The sequence below is a fragment of the Pleurodeles waltl genome, chromosome 4_1, assembly GCF_031143425.1.
Source record: "Pleurodeles waltl isolate 20211129_DDA chromosome 4_1, aPleWal1.hap1.20221129, whole genome shotgun sequence".
NCBI lineage: Eukaryota > Metazoa > Chordata > Amphibia > Caudata > Salamandridae > Pleurodeles > Pleurodeles waltl.
The window spans coordinates 22186165-22205163 of NC_090442.1; the positions used below are offsets into that span (position 1 = coordinate 22186165).

General features: G+C 46.0%; 1 protein-coding gene across 2 annotated transcripts in view; it reads left to right on the forward strand.

The window, feature by feature from the left end:
- LOC138287271 (zinc finger protein 268-like) overlaps window positions 1–18999 on the forward strand; it is a 55721-nt gene that overhangs the window by 21588 nt on the left and 15134 nt on the right. Inside the window, exon 2 of one of the 2 annotated variants that reach the window (XM_069227631.1) lies at window positions 11784–11917. The exons of the other annotated variant lie outside the window; for it this stretch is intronic. The gene's annotated coding sequence lies outside the window, so the exon portion shown is untranslated. The remainder of the gene's footprint in view (window positions 1–11783; window positions 11918–18999) is intronic. 2 annotated transcript variants of the gene reach the window in all.

Consider the following 18999-nt stretch of genomic DNA (forward strand, 5'->3'; position numbering starts at 1 on the left):
CACCAGGCCCCGGCTCACGTGCTGGTCCTCACCAGGCCCCTGCTCACGTGCTGGTCCTCACCAGGCCCCGGCTCACGTGCTGGTCCTCACCAGGCCCCGGCTCACATGCTGGTCCTCACCAGGCCCCGGCTCACATGCTGGTCCTCACCAGGTCCCGCATCACAGGCCCCGGCTTACATGCCGGTCCTCACCAGGCCCCGGCTCACGTGCTGGTCCTCACCAGGCCCCGGCTCACGTGCTGGTCCTCACCAGGCCCCAGCTCACATCCTGGTCCTCACCAGGCCCCAGCTCACATCCTGGTCCTCACCAAGTCCTGGCTCATTTCCTGGTCCTCACCAGCCCCTGAGTCAACATCCTTGTCCTCACCAGGCCTGGGCTCACGTCCTGGACCCCGCAGGCCCTGACTGAGCATCCTGGACCCATGGATCCATGGCTCACACCCTGGTAATCACCAGGCCCCAACACATGTCCCGGTCCTCACCAGACCTTAGGTACAGCATCCTTGTCCTCACCAGGCCCCGGCACAGCATCCTGGCCCTCCCCAGAGCCCGACTCAGCCATGCAAGAGGAATAACAAGTTATGCATCCTGGTCCGTACCAGGGCTTTTGAGGAGAGCGGATGTACTGCCATTTGATGGAGTTTGTTTTGACCAATGACTTTGTGTTTCACCACTGCGCATATTAGTTGCTCAATGTTCACCAGTAGCACATGGTATGTTTTGTTCAGTTTAGCCGCCTATTGGCTTTGACATGGCATTAGCCATTGCTTTCTGTATTCAGTTTAGCCGCCTATGGGCTTTGACATTGCATTAGCCATTACATTCTGTATTCTGCCTATTGGCTTTGACATGCTGTATCCAGTCTAGCCGCCTATTGGCTTTGACATTGCATTCCTATTGGCTTTGACATGATGTATTCAGTTTAGCTGCCTATTGACTTTGACATGCTATTAGATATTCTGCCTATTGGCTTTGACATGATATCATATATTACATTTTGTATTCAGCTCCGCTGCCTATTGGCTTTGACATGATATTCAGCTCCGCTGCCTATTGGCTTTGACATGATATTATACATTGCATTTTATATTCAGCTCCGCTGCCTATTGGCTTTGACATGATATTATACATTGCATTTTATATTCAGCTCAGCTGCCTATGGGCTTTGACATGATATTATACATTGCATTTTGTATTCAGCTTAACTGCCTATTGGCTTTGACATGATATTATACATTGCATTTTGTATTCAGCTCAGCTGCCTATGGGCTTTGACATGATATAAGACATTGCATTTTGTATTCAGCTTAGATGCCTATTGGCTTTGACATGACACTAGACATTGCATTTGATATTTAGGTTAGCTGCCCATTGCCTTTAACGTGGAGTTAGACATTGCAGTTGAGAATCCAAGCTGTATTTTTCCAAGCTGTGTTTTTGCACCAGAGAACCAAGATGTTTTTCTCACAGTAGACTAGACATGATAAGAGAGAGTACATGGGTGTTGTTTTCTCTTTGCTTGAGCTTGGGAACAGGAGTAGTCTTGGAGACCTGGCCAGTCTCCAAAAGGCTTGCTCAGTTTCCCAGGTCTGAGAGGAGGGGGCACACCTTTGTAACGAATGTAACAGGCTGCAGAGAGTCAGATTCGAATCTGCCGGACCTCGTGCTGGAGCTTGGCGCCAGCTGCCAGCATCCCGTGTGGGTAGATGAAACTCTTTCTCGCGGCTGACAGGGGTCATCAGCTTGCAGACCTTAGAAAGATGTAGCTGTAAATAGTTTCCACACGGTGAAGTATTTGTTTTGCTTTGCATTCAATATCTTATAAATATAACCTGCTGTGTATATTGCAAACTGATATATTTTGTTTGATTAACGCGGACTTGAAAGCTACTAATTCGTCATACATAAAATAACAATAAAAGTCTTCTTTGACCTCACAAGTGCATTTCTAGTGTGTTATGTTAGTGCTTAGAAACTAAATAAGAGGAAAGCACTACAGCGGAAGAAATATCTGCACAGCTTGATATGGCTGTACTGCTATCTCTTCCATTTCTTTGAAGCGAGAGCCGGCTGTACAGGCTGGTCTTTGCCTGGCTCTTCAGTTGAAAGAGAAACGCCATATCGTACCTTGTCTGCCTCTCTGAAGCTACTGGAGCTCCTAACACTTGTACCTTGGTGAAAGGAAGTGCCAGTGAGTCAGTCCTCAAAAGTCTTTCATCTATGTCTTCTGATGTAGTTTTGCTGATGTCATCTCCCTCTGTAGCCACTGTGCCCATTGTAGTGTGACACCATTTTCTGTAATGTTATGGACATCAGTAGGCTTATAGGGATGTGATGCCATTTCCAGGGATGTTGAGGAACTAATCTAAGCCACTGGTAATTATTTGGGGCTGCATCCTGGTCCATCATTTTTTGGCCCACCATGCCACCTCAGAGAGGAAGCAGATATGTGCTAACCAGGATTAGACTCCTTCCAATAGGAGCAGTGGAGCCTGAAAGGTCAGGCCAGGCCCTTTCTGAACCACAACATAAGCAACCCAAGACCGATTTCAGCCTATTTGAGCCTTGACTGTAGGATGTAGCTTGATTCCAATGGTTCAGCAAGTATGGGACCCATGTCTGGGCATATGTGGCATATTTAGCAATACGGAAAATGGTGGGTGGAATGTTTGAGTTCATTTCAGCCACTGGTATTTACCCAGGGATGCTTCCCAGTCCAGTCTTTTTGTTCTTGCCCTCCGCTGTACCTTGGCATGCAACCAATTGTAGAGTTTTAGGCAACATTACTTTGCAGTCTGGAACTTGTAGTGTTGTTTTTTGCTATTCTGGGCATGGGATTACAAATCCTGGCTTGCAAAGCTTTTGGGGTAAAATCACAGATTGGTAACGTTTTCAGCATTTGCGAGGGGCCTCTGGGCAGTGGTGTACAGCTTCACCTTCAATGAACGTCTGGGTGGGTGCGGCCCACTCTCTTCATGTTTTGTAAGGCAGGTGTGCTCTGCTGCTGGCTGTAGTCTTCCCATTTTGTAGGTGTGAGACTTGCACTTCTGTAGCTCATGCTTTTCATGTTTTGTATAAATGTGGAGCCAAAAACTCAAGAAGTACATGTTTTGTGAAGGAGACTTACAGTGTTTCTTCTGTTTTGTGTGAAGGAGGCCTCCAAAGCTGCCTTCTGTGCTGTACCTCTTTTGCTTGTGGGTTGTGTACACAGTTATTCACCAACCTCCAGTCACACACTGCCCGTTATGCCACACTTCCTAGACCACAACCTAACACTTCCCCAACATCTTACTTAGTTACTGGTTAGAGTCTGCCTAAACCCACCAGGGCCCAAGTGCACGTCACGTCAATATGCTACACTCCATCCCCCCTTGTTAAATAAAAGTGGCAGACATCAATTAAATTACATTTCTCCAGTCAGTCCGCGAGAAGCTCATATTTGTCTACCAACCTGGGTGATCTAGAGCGATTGAGGTTCACCTTTATTGGGCAACTGGAGCACAGGCTTGGGCTGTGGAGCTGGACATAGACGTTCACTTCCGAGGTACCTTTATGAGCTGGTGAGCGATGAGGCAGGTGTTTGAAGTGTGATGTGTCCTAGTGATGTATTTTCCTGAACGATGTGCTGTCAGGAAGTTTTTTTTGTGGCTATTTAATGTGGCACAAAAGCTGCTGTCCTCAAGACAGCCTCCTGAAGAGATGTGAGAATGTCTCTCAGGCAGAGGACCAAATGACCTGCTGAGGAAAGAGATGTGACCTCTCCTGGCAGGATAACCACAGTAGGTGTGCGCCCAAAGGCCGATCTTCAAAGAGGAAGTTGCCTTTGAAGGGCAAATGTTGGTCACACATTGAAATGCTGCTGGCTGGCAACTCGGGCAGAGAGAGAGAAGCCATTATGAAACTGTTTTTTCAATGGTGTTGCTTCCCCTAGGTTGCCACACCTCTGGGCTGTGCTAAGGCGCTCCACACAAGAAGAAAAGGGTAATCTCATGATTGGAGTGGGCTTCATCAGGCGGGAGGGACTTTGGTAGCCAATCGGCTAGTTAGTCACCACATCCCTAAGGCTAGTAGTAGGCATAAAAGTAGCACGCCTGACACCCAGACCTTAGATCACATCTGTACTAGAGAGAGGACCGAAGTAAGACTATCCTGCTGTTCTCACGACCCAGCAAGAAGATGCAACACCAAAGACTGGACTGTGCCTGTGGCACCTTGGACTGGCAAAGAAAGGACTGTGTTGGTGGTGGCCCACTTGTTGAAAGGTTGTCTACAATATTCAGATAGGATTGGTGACTCCAATACTCAGTTGCGTGACTCCCTGTTACAGCCACATGGCCATAAAAGCTGAGAAGTCTGCACCCTTGAGAGCCCAGCGCCAAAATGTCTGACAGCTAGTGGATGCAGAGGTGAAGCTTGGTAGGCAGAGTCCTCACCCTCGAAAGTTGCATCCGAGTCTGTTGGACCTGGGTGAGTTGTCAAAGTGTTTGTAACTCACAAGCACTGGCCTGTGCAGCTCCTCTGTTTGTACCTCACAAGCACTGGCCTGTGCACCTCCTCTGTTTGTACCTCACAAGCACCTACCTGTGCACCCCCTCTGTTTGTACCTCACAAGCACTGGCCTGTGCACCTCCTCGTTTGTACCTCACAAGCACCTACCTGTGCACCTCCTCTGTTTGTACCTCACAAGCACCGACCTGTTCACCTTCTCTGTTTGTACCTTTCAAACACCTACCTGTGCACCTACTCTTCTTGTATCTCGTAAGCACCTACCTATGCACCTCCTCTGTTTGTACCTCACAAGCACTGGCCTGTGCACCTCCTCTGTTTGTACCTCACAAGCACTGGCCTGTGCACCTCCTCGTTTGTACCTCACAAGCACCTACCTGTGCACCCCCTCTGTTTGTACCTCACACGCACTGGCCTGTGCACCTCCTTGTTTGTACCTCACAAGCACCTACCTGTGCACCTCCTCTGTTTATACCTCACAAGCACTGGCCTGTGCACCTCCTCGTTTGTACCTCACAAGCACCTACCTGTGCACCTCCTCTGTTTGTACCTCACAAGCACCGACCTGTTCACCTTCTCTGTTTGTACCTTTCAAACACCTACCTGTGCACCTACTCTCCTTGTATCTCGTAAGCACCTACCTATGCACCTCCTCTGTTTGTACCTCACAAGCACTGGCCTGTGCACCTCCTCTGTTTGTACCTCACAAGCACCTACCTGTGCACCTCCTCTGTTTGTACCTCACAAGCACTGGGATGTGCACCAGTGCTTGTTTGTACCTCACAAGTGCTTGTTTGTACCTCACAAGCACTGGCCTGTGCACCTCCTCTGTTTGTACCTCACAAGCACCTACCTGTGCACCTCCTCTGTTTGTACCTCACAAGCACTGGGATGTGCACCAGTGCTTGTTTGTACCTCACAAGTGCTTGTTTGTACCTCACAAGCACTGGCCTGTGCACCTCCTCTGTTTGTACCTCACAAGCACTGGCCTGTGCACCTCCTCTGTTTGTACCTCATAAGCACCGACCTGTTCACCTTCTCTGTTTATACCTTTCAAACACCTACCTGTGCAGCTCTTCTCCTTGTATCTCGTAAGCACCTACCTGTGCACCTCCTCTGTTTGTACCTCACAAGCACTGGGATGTGCACCAGTGCTTGTTTGTACCTCACAAGTGCTTGTTTGTACCTCACAAGCACTGGCCTGTGCACCTCCTCTGTTTGTACCTCACAAGCACCTACCTGTGCACCCCCTCTGTTTGTACCTCACAAGCACTGGCCTGTGCACCTCCTCGTTTGTACCTCACAAGCACCTACCTGTGCACCTCCTCTGTTTGTACCTCACAAGCACCGACCTGTTCACCTTCTCTGTTTGTACCTTTCAAACACCTACCTGTGCACCTACTCTCCTTGTATCTCGTAAGCACCTACCTATGCACCTCCTCTGTTTGTACCTCACAAGCACTGGCCTGTGCACCTCCTCTGTTTGTACCTCACAAGCACTGGCCTGTGCACCTCCTCGTTTGTACCTCACAAGCACCTACCTGTGCACCCCCTCTGTTTGTACCTCACACGCACTGGCCTGTGCACCTCCTTGTTTGTACCTCACAAGCACCTACCTGTGCACCTCCTCTGTTTATACCTCACAAGCACTGGCCTGTGCACCTCCTCGTTTGTACCTCACAAGCACCTACCTGTGCACCTCCTCTGTTTGTACCTCACAAGCACCGACCTGTTCACCTTCTCTGTTTGTACCTTTCAAACACCTACCTGTGCACCTACTCTCCTTGTATCTCGTAAGCACCTACCTATGCACCTCCTCTGTTTGTACCTCACAAGCACTGGCCTGTGCACCTCCTCTGTTTGTACCTCACAAGCACCTACCTGTGCACCTCCTCTGTTTGTACCTCACAAGCACTGGGATGTGCACCAGTGCTTGTTTGTACCTCACAAGTGCTTGTTTGTACCTCACAAGCACTGGCCTGTGCACCTCCTCTGTTTGTACCTCACAACCACCTACCTGTGCACCTCCTCTGTTTGTACCTCACAAGCACTGGGATGTGCACCAGTGCTTGTTTGTACCTCACAAGTGCTTGTTTGTACCTCACAAGCACTGGCCTGTGCACCTCCTCTGTTTGTACCTCACAAGCACTGGCCTGTGCACCTCCTCTGTTTGTACCTCATAAGCACCGACCTGTTCACCTTCTCTGTTTATACCTTTCAAACACCTACCTGTGCAGCTCCTCTCCTTGTATCTCGTAAGCACCTACCTGTGCACCTCCTCTGTTTGTACCTCACAAGCACTGGCCTGTGCACCTCCTCTGTTTGTACCTCACAAGCACCTACCTGTTCTCCTTCTCTGTACCTTTCAAACACCTACCTGTGCAGCGCCTCTACTGGTATCTCATAAGCACCTACCTGTGCACCTCCTCTGTTTGTACTTCATAAGCACCTACCTGTGCACCTCCTCTCTTTGTACCTCATATGCACCTACCTGTGCAGCTCCTCTACTGGGATCTTATAAGCACCTACCTGTGGACCCCCTCTGTTTGTACCTCATAAGCACCTACCTGTGCAGCTCCTCTACTGGTATCTCATAAGCACCTACCTGTGCACCTCCTCTGTTTGTACCTCATAAGCACCTACCTGTTGTGATGTATTGGAGCCGTGCAGCACGCGCGAGCCGCACTGCGCGCAGGTCTCCACGGAGATGCCGAGGAAGAATCCTCGTGCAGTCTCTGGGCGATTGCGGAGCTCGCGGCGGTGGAAGACGGTTGGAGGATTGACGGGCGCTGAAGGCAATTCATGGCTGGGGCTTTATTTTATGAAAAATAAACGTACCTTTCTTTATCGTGATGCCCATTGTTTCGTGATCGTTTGTTTAGCGATCTTACACTGGCGACGAGGTGGATTAAATTTTGCCCCAACATCGAGTGAAGACTTGTCCCATTTTTCTTGGAGGCAGTTGAAGGAAGTACACTTGGAGTAGAAGAAAGGAAGTGAAATCAGCCGGATTTCATGAAGAAAGGAAGTGGATCAGCCGGATTTCATGAGTTCACGGAGGTGTGGTTTCCTCTTAAAGGGATAGTCGTAAAGGAACTGCTGGAGAACAGTGTTAAAGGGGAAGTGTCTCTTTTCAGCAGGTTTGGAAATGCTTTCAAGACTTACAGGAATGGTTTCCTCTTAAAGGGATCGTCGTGAATCAGCGTTAAAGGGGATGTTTTGCGCTTTTGTTCAACAGCATTTTTCAATGATGGATCCAATATTGTGAAAAGATCTGTAGCATTTGTATGCGGTGATAGGCACACCATTGACTTGAAAGTGAATTTGCCTGTCACAAACATTGCACAGTGATAGGCACACCTTTGGGGGAAGGGTTATGGGATTCATTTAAGTATTTCAGAAAGTGTAAAATTGTGTGTGATGAATATTATATAGGAATTTGGAGAAGTTAGGATTCTGTTTCCAGCTTACACTAATGTAGTTTATGTATTTGTGTTAGTTGTTTAAATTATCTGATATTTAAAAATGCAGAATGTTACACCCCCTCCCTTTTTCTTAAGCAGTCCTGGTGATCCTACTTATTCTTGGGCTAAATGGAAACAAATGTTTGTTCATTATGCTAGAGTGTGTGGGCCAACACTCAGTGTAGAGAGAAAACATGCACTGTTAATGCACTGTTTAGGAGGTGAAGGTCAAGAGGTACTTGAAAATCTACCAGAGTTAAGTCTTGAAGAATCTAGAAATTTGAATGAATATGAGTTGTGCATTAAAAAATTGGACAAACATTATATACCAAGAGTCAATACGATAATGGAGAGGTATTATTTTGGTAGAAGAGAACAAGGAAAAGAAGAATCGGTGGAAGAATACATTACTTGTTTGCGGAAACTGGCAGCCTCATGTAAATTTGGATCTTCTGTAGATGAAAGAATTAGGGATCAATTTGTACTTAGGTGTAGTAGTGACAAAATTAGGGAAGAATTGTGGTTAAAGGATGAACCACCTTTAGAAGAAGTGGTTTTGGTAGCAAAAGGAGTTGAACATATGCTTAAATGTGTTAAAGAGCTAGGCAATAACAAGGTTATGACCTATGAATCTTCAAAGGTGGATGAGGTGATATGTGAAGTAAAAAGCAAAGAACTTAATACATTTGAGGAGAAAAGAGGAGGAGTCTAAGTTTAAAGGAGAATGTGAGTCTAAGTTTAAAGGGGAATGTTTTCGATGTGGGAAAATTGGCCACAAGGCTAATGCTAGTATGTGCCCTGCCTTAAATGTAGTGTGCAATGGCTGTGGTAGGAAAGGTCATTACTATAGATGTTGTCGTAACAAGAAGAAGAAGTATGGTTATGGCAACACTGTGAAGGAGATTAAAGAAGTGTCTCAGGAAGTGTTTTTCCAAGTTGAAACAAGAGAAAAAAATGAAGAACATCCAAGCGAAGTGATGAAAGTAGAGGGAGTTGATCTTTTGATGAGGTTTGATTCATGTTCGCAATTAACAATAATTTCCAAGGAAAGCTTTGACTTATTAGCAAAGAAAGTTAAGGGTTTAAATAAAATGGACGTACGCCCGGGTGGTTATGGTGGTCAACCAATAAAAATGTTAGGATTCTTTGAGGGTCATCTTGAATTGAAAGGGAGACATTTGGTGGGTAAAGTTTATGTGTCCAATAAGGGGGACAATCTTTTAAGTTGGGCACATCAAAGATTGTTGGGGGTAGTATTGAATCCCAATGCACAACCACAAGTGCAAATACAGTGTGTTAATGGTGTGGAAGATGAAGTAATCTCTGAATTTCCTGAAGTGTTTGTGGAGAAGTTAGGTTGTTTAAAAGGGTACAGACATAGAATTAGACTGAAGATGGGTGCCACTCCGGTAGTAGCCAAAGTGAGGAAAATACCGTTAGCACTACAAGAGTCGGTGAGGTTAGAATTAAAGAGATTGCAGGATGTGGGTATAATAGAAGAAGTGGAAGCAACGGAATGGTTGGCACCCATAGTCGTAGCAAGGAAGGGAGATGGTGACATCAGATTATGTGTAGATCTTAGGGCCCTAAACAGAGAAGTTGTAGTTGACAAATTTCCTCTTCCAAATATTGAAGAAATCGTGTCTACAATTGGAGGTGCGAAAATGTTCTCCACATTAGATTTAATGTCGGCATACCATCAAGTAGAACTGGAGGAGATTTCTCAGGAATTGACACCATTCATCACTCCTTTTGGTGCTTTTAAATTTAAGAGGATGCCTTTTGGATTAGTATCGGCAGCCTCTGTATTCCAACGTATCATGCACAAGGTGTTGGGGAATGTAAAGGGGGTGAAATGTTATCAGGATGATGTCCTAATTTTTGCAGACACGGTCAGTGAACATTGGGAGCGTGTGAGGTTAGTTCTGAGGAGATTAAGTCAAGCAGGGTTTACTCTTAAAAGGAAAAAATGTCGGTTTGGTTTAACGGAAGTCGAGTACCTTGGACATTTGATCACAGGGGAAGGGGTTAAACCCAAACCTGAGTTAGTCTCAATAATAAGAAATTTAGTAGCACCCAAAACCAAGGAAGAGGTGAGTTCATTTTTGGGGATGGTAGAGTACTATGGCAGGTACATTAAGAATTTGTCTGAGAAGACAGTGAACATGAGACTTCTTTTAAAGAAAGGGAAGGAGTTTATTTGGGACGCTAATTGTGATAAAGAATTTATTAAAGTTAAGGAGGAATTAGAGAATGCTCCGTGTCTTCAGGCTTTTAAACCAAACAAGCCTACCTTTATTGTCACTGATGCTAGTGCGAAGGGTTTGGGTGCTATTTTGATGCAAGAAGACAATGGGAATAAATGTTTAATTGCTTGTGCATCTAAAGCTTTGAATGGAGCTGAGGAAAATTACTCGGTAATTGAAAAAGAGTCCTTGGCCATTCACTGGGCACTGAGAAAATTCAAGCATTTCGTCTGGGGTACAGAGTTTGTTGTACTATCCGATCATAAACCTTTAGTTGAGATATTTCGCAGCAAGGGTTTGAATTCTATTTCTGCAAGAATTAGGAGGTGGATAGTTTCTTTGCAAGAGTTCAGATTTAAAGTAGAGTATCTGCCGGGAGCGTTAAATTTTAGTGCAGATTGTCTATCGAGACTGGTTGCAGAGGAAGTCAAGGAGAAGGAGTTAGAATTTCATGGACAGGGAATTAATGATTGTGAATTAATCTATGATGTTTGTGAAATTACATGTGGAGCGATATCTGAGTATGAGTGGAAAGATGCGGTGAAGGAGGATGTAGAACTGCGACAAGTGTGTGAAGCGTTGGAGAGTGGGAGTTTTGGATCACTAAACAAGGTGTGGTTTTTGGTAAAAAATGAATTAGCTGTGGATGATGGTATGTTGCTGAGAGGCACAAGATTGATTCCACCCGGGGTATTAATGTCAAAGCCCAGCTCACCTGAGTTCTTGTTCAGTTCTGATGGAGGTTGAAGACAATCCGACCCCACCCTGAAACTGCTTGTTCCAGCACACTAGTTTTTAAAACAGTGCACTAAGAACAGAAGCTCAAGGGAAGGGGGGAAGTGGATAAAATAAAAAAGAGAGACAACACCGTTCTTGCGTTTCCACTGTTGAAGTGCTGCACAAATCTGCGCCTCTTTCTGACTTCTGTAGAAACTGGTGCCTAATGAAACATAAACAAAGAACAGATAAGTGCAACCTATTCCTAAATGGGTTCCTGACTATCCCTTTATTTATTAGAAATTCTCTTCTAAAAGTACCTCTTGGATCCTGGTCTCTAGTTTCCAGGTTTGGAATGTGTTACTGCTCTGGGATGTGTTTTCTATTACTGTAAAGCTTCTAAAACATTAAACAAATACCGTTATCAGAATTACCTATATCAAACATTCATCATAATATAACTAAAGCCTAAATTCCCAATAGCAGACTCACTTTTCCCATATTTCCAGAATCTTTTATAAAACAAATACTGTACTTTTACATCAAAATACAGCATGTAATTTGTGCAAGTCCTTGATTTACTGTTTGCCTTGCTGTTAATGGTTTCCACTGTTCGATTCTTAAAAGTTCCATGAGAAAAAACAATGTTTGCTTCACAAAGTTCTGCAAAATATTCTTGTATCAAAGAGTTTGAATCACAATGTTCGTGGAAGGTATTTAGTTTCAAATTGTCTATACACGAATCCAGAAATTGTTGTCAAAGTTCTTTCAGGTAATAAAAAGTTTTGCACTTACTTGTTGCTGGCAAGAGATACTGATCAGTCTAACCTTGTCTTCTTTCTCTTTTGCAGGTTACTCATAGGAGAGAGGCTGAAGCAAGGAGGAACCGGAAACCGGAAGAAGGAAGAGCCAGAAGCTGCGCCCATTGAAGTTAATGAAAGTCTGTAAAGAGCAGGAGTGCCAGCGCCGAGGGATCTGTTCTCAGGTAAGCGGGAGGTAGACGAGCACAAGCACTGGGTGAGGCTCGGGGGATGCCTTTTATAGACAGGGCTGGGTGTGGTTTGAAGGGCTGGGTGTGGTCCTCACATGCTGCACATGTTCTTGGAAGGTGTGCAGAGCTGGGTGTGGTTTGAAGAGCTGGGTGTGGTCCTCACATGCTGCACATGTTCTTGAAAGGTGTGCAGAGTTTCAGTTATTATGCAAATGAGTTGGATTAACACATGGCCTAGGGAGGAGTGTTTTAAAGAAGCCTTGGTAAAAGCAAGGCCCAATGTGTAAACAAAACAGCACATTAAACAACATACACAGAAGCCTAGGGGGGGAAGGTGAGATAACAAGAAATGCTTTCAATAGTAAGTTTAAAAGGGAGCTATTACAGAACCCACTAGTGCAGTGAGAGGGGACATGCTCTTTGCTGTGTACAAACCCTAACAGTTCCCCCCCTCAAAGGCCCTCCTACAGGACGGGGTTTTCCTGGATTTTTTAAATAAAACCGTCTAATCAGCTGTGGGGCATGTACATATGATGCTGGTTCCCATGAATTCTCAGATTCATCATATCCTTTCCATTCTACTAAATAAAACAGACGTCCACTAATTCTTTTTGAGTCTTTTATGCTTTTCACTTCATATTCCAGATTTCCCTTAATTGGTATGGGTGGAGGTGGTGGTTCAGGTCGGCTTAAGCAAGGATACATGGAATGTAGTATGTACTGGATATTCTTTTGGTAAATCTAATTTTACTGTTACCGGGTTTACTATGGCAGTTATACTAAAGGGTCCAATGAAACGTGGTTGCAGCTTTCGGGATCCCTCTATGTTTAGGTTCTTTGTGGAGAGCCATACCTTGTCACCAATTATATACATTGGGGCCTCAGACCTGTGTTTGTCTGCTTGTCTTTTCATGCTTTCCTTGTACTTTAATAAATGTTTCCTGGCTTTGTCTTGTATGTCATCTAACCTCGTTAGTCTATCCGTTACTGTAGGCAACAGGGAATCTTCTAACAAAATGGGTATAGCTCTTGGATGATACCCCTGCAAGAAATAGAATGGTGAGCAAAGTAGAGCTGAATGCTCAGTATTATTATAAACAAACTCTGCTACAGGGAGAGCTTCCAACCATTCACTAGAATAATCAGCCAATAAACAACGTAGCGTTTGAAGTAAGGTTTGGTTCAGTCGTTCAGTCTGTCCATCTGTCTCTGGGTGGAAAGCAGTGGATAAGGCCACATCTATTTTCAGTTTTTCACATAATTTTTTCCAAAATCTGGAGTTGAACTGGCTCCCTCGGTCTGACACCACTTTGCTTGGCAAACCATGTAAACGCACAATTTCCCTTATAAACATATCGGCAAATTCTGCTGCCGTGGGTAATTTCCGTAATGGTACAAAATGTGCCATTTTAGATAAAAAATCCACTATAACCAACACTGTTGTGAAGGATTTTACAGGTGATAAACTGTAGGAGGCTGGACTGGCTTGTAGTGAGTACCAAGGGGTACTTGCACCTTGCACCAGGCCCAGTTATCCCTTATTAGTGTATAGGGTGTCTAGCAGCTTAGGCTGATAGATAATGGTAGCTTAGCAGAGCAGCTTAGGCTGAACTAGGAGACGTGTGAAGCTACTACAGTACCACTTAGTGTCATATGCACAATATCATAAGAAAACACAATACACAGTTATACTAAAAATAAAGGTACTTTATTTTTATGACAATATGCCAAAGTATCTTAGAGTGTACCCTCAGTGAGAGGATAGGAAATATACACAAGATATATATACACAATAGCAAAAATATGCAGTATAGTCTTAGAAAACAGTGCAAACAATGTATAGTTACAATAGGATGCAATGGGGAAACATAGGGATAGGGGCAACACAAACCATATACTCCAAAAGTGGAATGCGAACCACGAATGGACCCCAAACCTATGTGACCTTGTAGAGGGTCGCTGGGACTATTAGCAAATAGTGAGAGTTAGAAAAATAACCCTCCCCAAGACCCTGAAAAGTGAGTGCAAAGTGCACTAAAGTTCCCCTAAGGACAAAGTAGTCGTGTTAGAGGAATAATGCAGGAAAGACACAAACCAGCAATGCAACAACTGTGGATTTCCAATCTAGGGTACCTGTGGAACAAGGGGACCAAGTCCAAAAGTCACAAGCAAGTCGGAGATGGGCAGATGCCCAGGAAATGCCAGCTGCGGGTGCAAAGAAGCTTCTACTGGACAGAAGAAGCTGAGGTTTCTGCAGGAACGAAAAGGGCTAGAGACTTCCCCTTTGGTGGACGGATCCCTCTCGCCTTGGAGAGTCGTGCAGAAGTGTTTTCCCGCCGAAAGGACGCCAACAAGCCTTGCTAGTCGCAAATCGTGCGTTTGGCGTTTTTGGACGCTGCTGGGGACCAGGAGGGACCAGGAGGTCGCAAATTGGACCTGAAGAGAGAGGGGACGTCGAGCAAGACAAAGAGCCCTCACTGAAGCAGGTAGCACCCAGAGAAGTGCCAGAAACAGGCACTACGAGGATGCGTGAAACGGTGCTCGCCGAAGTTGCACAAAGGAGTCCCACGTCGCCGGAGACCAACTTAGAAAGTCGTGCAATGCAGGTTAGAGTGCCGTGGACCCAGGCTTGGCTGTGCACAAAGGATTTCCGCCGGAAGTGCACAGGGGCCGGAGTAGCTGCAAAGTCGCGGTTCCCAGCAATGCAGCCCAGCGAGGTGAGGCAAGGACTTACCTCCACCAAAGTTGGACTGAAGAGTCACTGGACTGTGGGGGTCACTTGGACAGAGTCGCTGGATTCGAGGGACCTCGCTCGTCGTGCTGAGAGGAGACCCAAGGGACCGGTAATGCAGCTTTTTGGTGCCTGCGGTTGCAGGGGGAAGATTCCGTCGACCCACAGGAGATTTCTTCGGAGCTTCTGGTGCAGAGAGGAGGCAGGCTACCCCCACAGCATGCACAAGCAGGAAAACAGTCGAGAAGGCGGCAGGATCAGCGTTACAGAGTTGCAGTAGTCGTCTTTGCTACTATGTTGCAGGTTTGCAGGCTTCCAGCGCGGTCAGCAGTCGATTCCTTATCAGAAGGTGAAGAGAGGGATGCAGAGGAACTCGGATGAGCTCTTGCATTCGTTATCTGAAGTTTCCCCAGAGACAGAGACCCTAAATAGCCAGAAAAGAGGGTTTGGCTACCTAGGAGAGAGGATAGGCTACTAACACCTGAAGGAGCCTATCAGCAGGAGTCTCTGACGTCACCTGGTGGCACTGGCCACTCAGAGCAGTCCAGTGTGCCAGCAGCACCTCTGTTTCCAAGATGGCAGAGGTCTGGAGCACACTGGAGGAGCTCTGGACACCTCCCAGGGGAGGTGCAGGTCAGGGGAGTGGTCACTCCCCTATCCTTTGTCCAGTTTCGCGCCAGAGCAGGGCTAAGGGGTCACCTGAACCGGTGTAGACTGGCTTATGCAGAATTGGGCACCTCTGTGCCCAACAAAGCATTTCCAGAGGCTGGGGGAGGCTACTCCTCCCCTGCCTTCACACCATTTTCCAAAGGGAGAGGGTGTCACACCCTCTCTCAGAGGAAGTTCTTTGTTCTGCCATCCTGGGCCAGGCCTGGCTGGACCCCAGGAGGGCAGCTGCCTGTCTGAGGGGTTGGCAGCAGCAGCAGCTGCAGTGAAACCCCAGGAAGGGCAGTTTGGCAGTACCAGGGTCTGTGCTACAGACCACTGGGATCATGGGATTGTGCCAACTATGCCAGGATGGCATAGAGGGGGCAATTCCATGATCATAGACATGTTACATGGCCATATTCGGAGTTACCATTGTGAAGCTACATATAGGTAGTGACCTATATGTAGTGCACGCGTGTAATGGTGTCCCGCACTCACAAAGTTCAGGGAATTGGCTCTGAACAATGTGGGGGCACCTTGGCTAGTGCCAGGGTGCCCTCACACTAAGTAACTTTGCACCTAACCTTTACCAGGTAAAGGTTAGACATATAGGTGACTTATAAGTTACTTAAGTGCAGTGTAAAATGGCTGTGAAATAACGTGGACGTTATTTCACTCAGGCTGCAGTGGCAGGCCTGTGTAAGAATTGTCAGAGCTCCCTATGGGTGGCAAAAGAAATGCTGCAGCCCATAGGGATCTCCTGGAACCCCAATACCCTGGGTACCTCAGTACCATATACTAGGGAATTATAAGGGTGTTCCAGTAAGCCAATGTAAATTGGTAAAAATGGTCACTAGCCTGTTAGTGACAATTTGAATGAAATGAGAGAGCATAACCACTGAGGTTCTGGTTAGCAGAGCCTCAGTGAGACAGTTAGGCACCACACAGGGAACACATACATATAGGCCACAAACTTATGAGCACTGGGGTCCTGACTAGCAGGGTCCCAGTGACACATAACAAACATACTGAAAACATAGGGTTTTCACTATGAGCACTGGGCCCTGGCTGGCAGGATCCCAGTGAGACAGTGAAAACACCCTGACATACACTCACAAACAGGCCAAAAGTGGGGGTAACAAGGCTAGAAAGAGGCTACTTTCTCACACAACCCCCCCCCCAAACGAAGGACAATAAGGCTAACCTTGGCCAGTTGAGACTTTATTGTCTAAGTGGTGATAAGTAGAGAGTAGCTCTGCAATAGACTGGTTACTCCCTTTATCATCCACTATATGGTTACTTCCCTGTGGGGATGTAAACCACCCTGTTTGAAGTTTTTTAGCTAAGCAACAATGTGAAGATGTATTTTCAGAGTTTCTATCAGTAAGTTTTAGTTTAGAGCAGTGGGAATTGTCCACTGAACCTATTTGTAGTGATGGAAATTGCAGACAGGGATGCTGTCTCAGAAAAGCCATGGCTGGGCAAAAACTTTGTCCATATGGCTGGAAGAGAGAACAGGGATGCTGTTTCTCTTGAGTTGGAGCAGGGCAGGGATGCTGTCCTATGAGCTCCACACTAGGGCAGGGATGCTGTCCTAAGTGTTGTGAGGCAGTGCAGAGTTTCTGCACTAAAGTTTCTCTGGGAGGGTTGGAGGGATGCTCCATGTTAACTAAAATGGTGCTCTTTTTCTCACCAATGTTAGTTATCCCACAGAGAGGTACTTCCACCTCAGGGAGTACAGTTTTGCCAACTGATGATTCCCTTGGAACAGGTGCCACCCCAGGAGAGGTTTCTCCCACCACAGGAATGGTATCCTGAATGGTAGGGTGGTTAGGGGATACTGTGATACCCTTTTTACCTGTTGATGGAGAGGGATCCTGAGTTTTCAGGCCTTCTCTCCTTTGCTTTTTCATTTCTGTAGAAATGAGAGGGAACAATTCCTCAGGGATGCCCAGCATGGCTGCATGGGCATAAAACTCTACATCAGCCCAACCTGAGGCCTCTAGGTCATTACCTAAGAGACAATCTACAGGTAAGCTAGGTGATACCACCACCTGCTTAGGGCCAGTAACTCCACCCCAACTAAACTGAATTATAGCTAAGGGAAGAAACTTAGTGGAGTTATGGACATCAATAATCTTATACTGTTGTCCAATGATGTGTTGATCAGGGTGCACTAGGTTTTCAGTCACCAAAGTGATACTGGCACCTGTGTCCCTGTAGGCCAAGGCCTCAACACCATTTATTGAAACTGTCTGCCTGTACTTATCCATTGTAAGGGGACAAGCAGCCAGTGTGGCAAGGCCAATGCCACTAGGTGTGACAGAAACTGTCTTGGGACTGACTACCCCAGTTTCTACTATGGACCCAAAAGTGAACCCAACTACACCCTTAACTTGACTGTTGCCAGCAGTCCCACCACTAGTACCACTACTGCTAGGGGCACTAGAGCTTGATGTATTAGTGGTGGTAGGCTCAGGGGGTTTACCTGGACAGCACTTATCCCCTGGCCTATGGCCTCTGTTTTTACACACAAAGCACCAAGGCTTTTTAATGTGTGTGGGTTGAGAAGAAGAGGAAGAATTAGTTTTATCCCCACCCTCTGAAGAGTGTTTAAGATTTGAAGTGGGATCTTTGGTTTTACCCTTGTCCCCATGCTTATCTTGAGATTTTTCACCATCTTTCTTCTTATTGCCATCTTTGTCACCCCCTGTATGAACTTTTCTGTTCACCCTTGTTCTGACCCATTTGTCTGCCTTCTTTCCCAATTCTTGGGGAGAGGTCAGATCAGAGTCTACCAGGTACTGGTGCAACAAATCAGACACACAATTATTAAGTATATGCTCTCTCAGGATTGTGTTATACAGGCTTTCATTATCAGTAACTTTACTGCCATGTAACCACCCCTCCAAGGCCTTCACTGAATGGTCAATGAAATCAACCCAGTCTTGTGAAGACTCCATTTTGGTCTCTCTGAACTTTATCCTGTATTGTTCAGTGGTTAAGCCATAACCATCCAGGAGTGCATTCTTAAGAACTGTAAAATTATTGGCATCACTTTCTTTCACAGTAAGGAGCCTATCCCTACCTTTTCCACTAAATGATAGCCATAGGATAGCAGGCCACTGCCTTTGAGGGACATTCTGTACAACACAGGCCCTCTCAAGTGCAGCAAACCACTTGTTAATGTCATCCCCCTCCTTATAAGGGGGAACTATCTTGTGCAGATTCCTGGAATCATGCTCTTTTGCAGGATGACTATGGGGAATACTGCTGCTGCCACCATGGCTTTCTAAACCCAACTTCTGTCTTTCCTTCTCTAATTCTAAAGACTGCCTATCCAAATCCAGCTGTTGCTTCTTGAGCTTCAGTCTGGTTTGTTCCACTCTCAATCTATTGAGCTCCCTTTCTAACAATCTGTCATCAGGGTGGGTGGGAGGGACATTCCTAGATACAGAGGTATGATGGGAATGAACAGAAGGAGACCTGTCCCTTACAGAAGCCACCCTAACAGCTTGGTTAACAGAAACATTACTACGAGTATGGTAAGAATAAATGCTTTTGCTATGATGTGAGACAACACTATTTGTATGGTGTGGCTCATCATCATTACCAACTATGCTAGACTGTCTAGTAATGGGCAGGCTAGGAAGTTTCTTTCCTGAATCTTTTCCTGGGGGAGTCCCTGAATCAGACT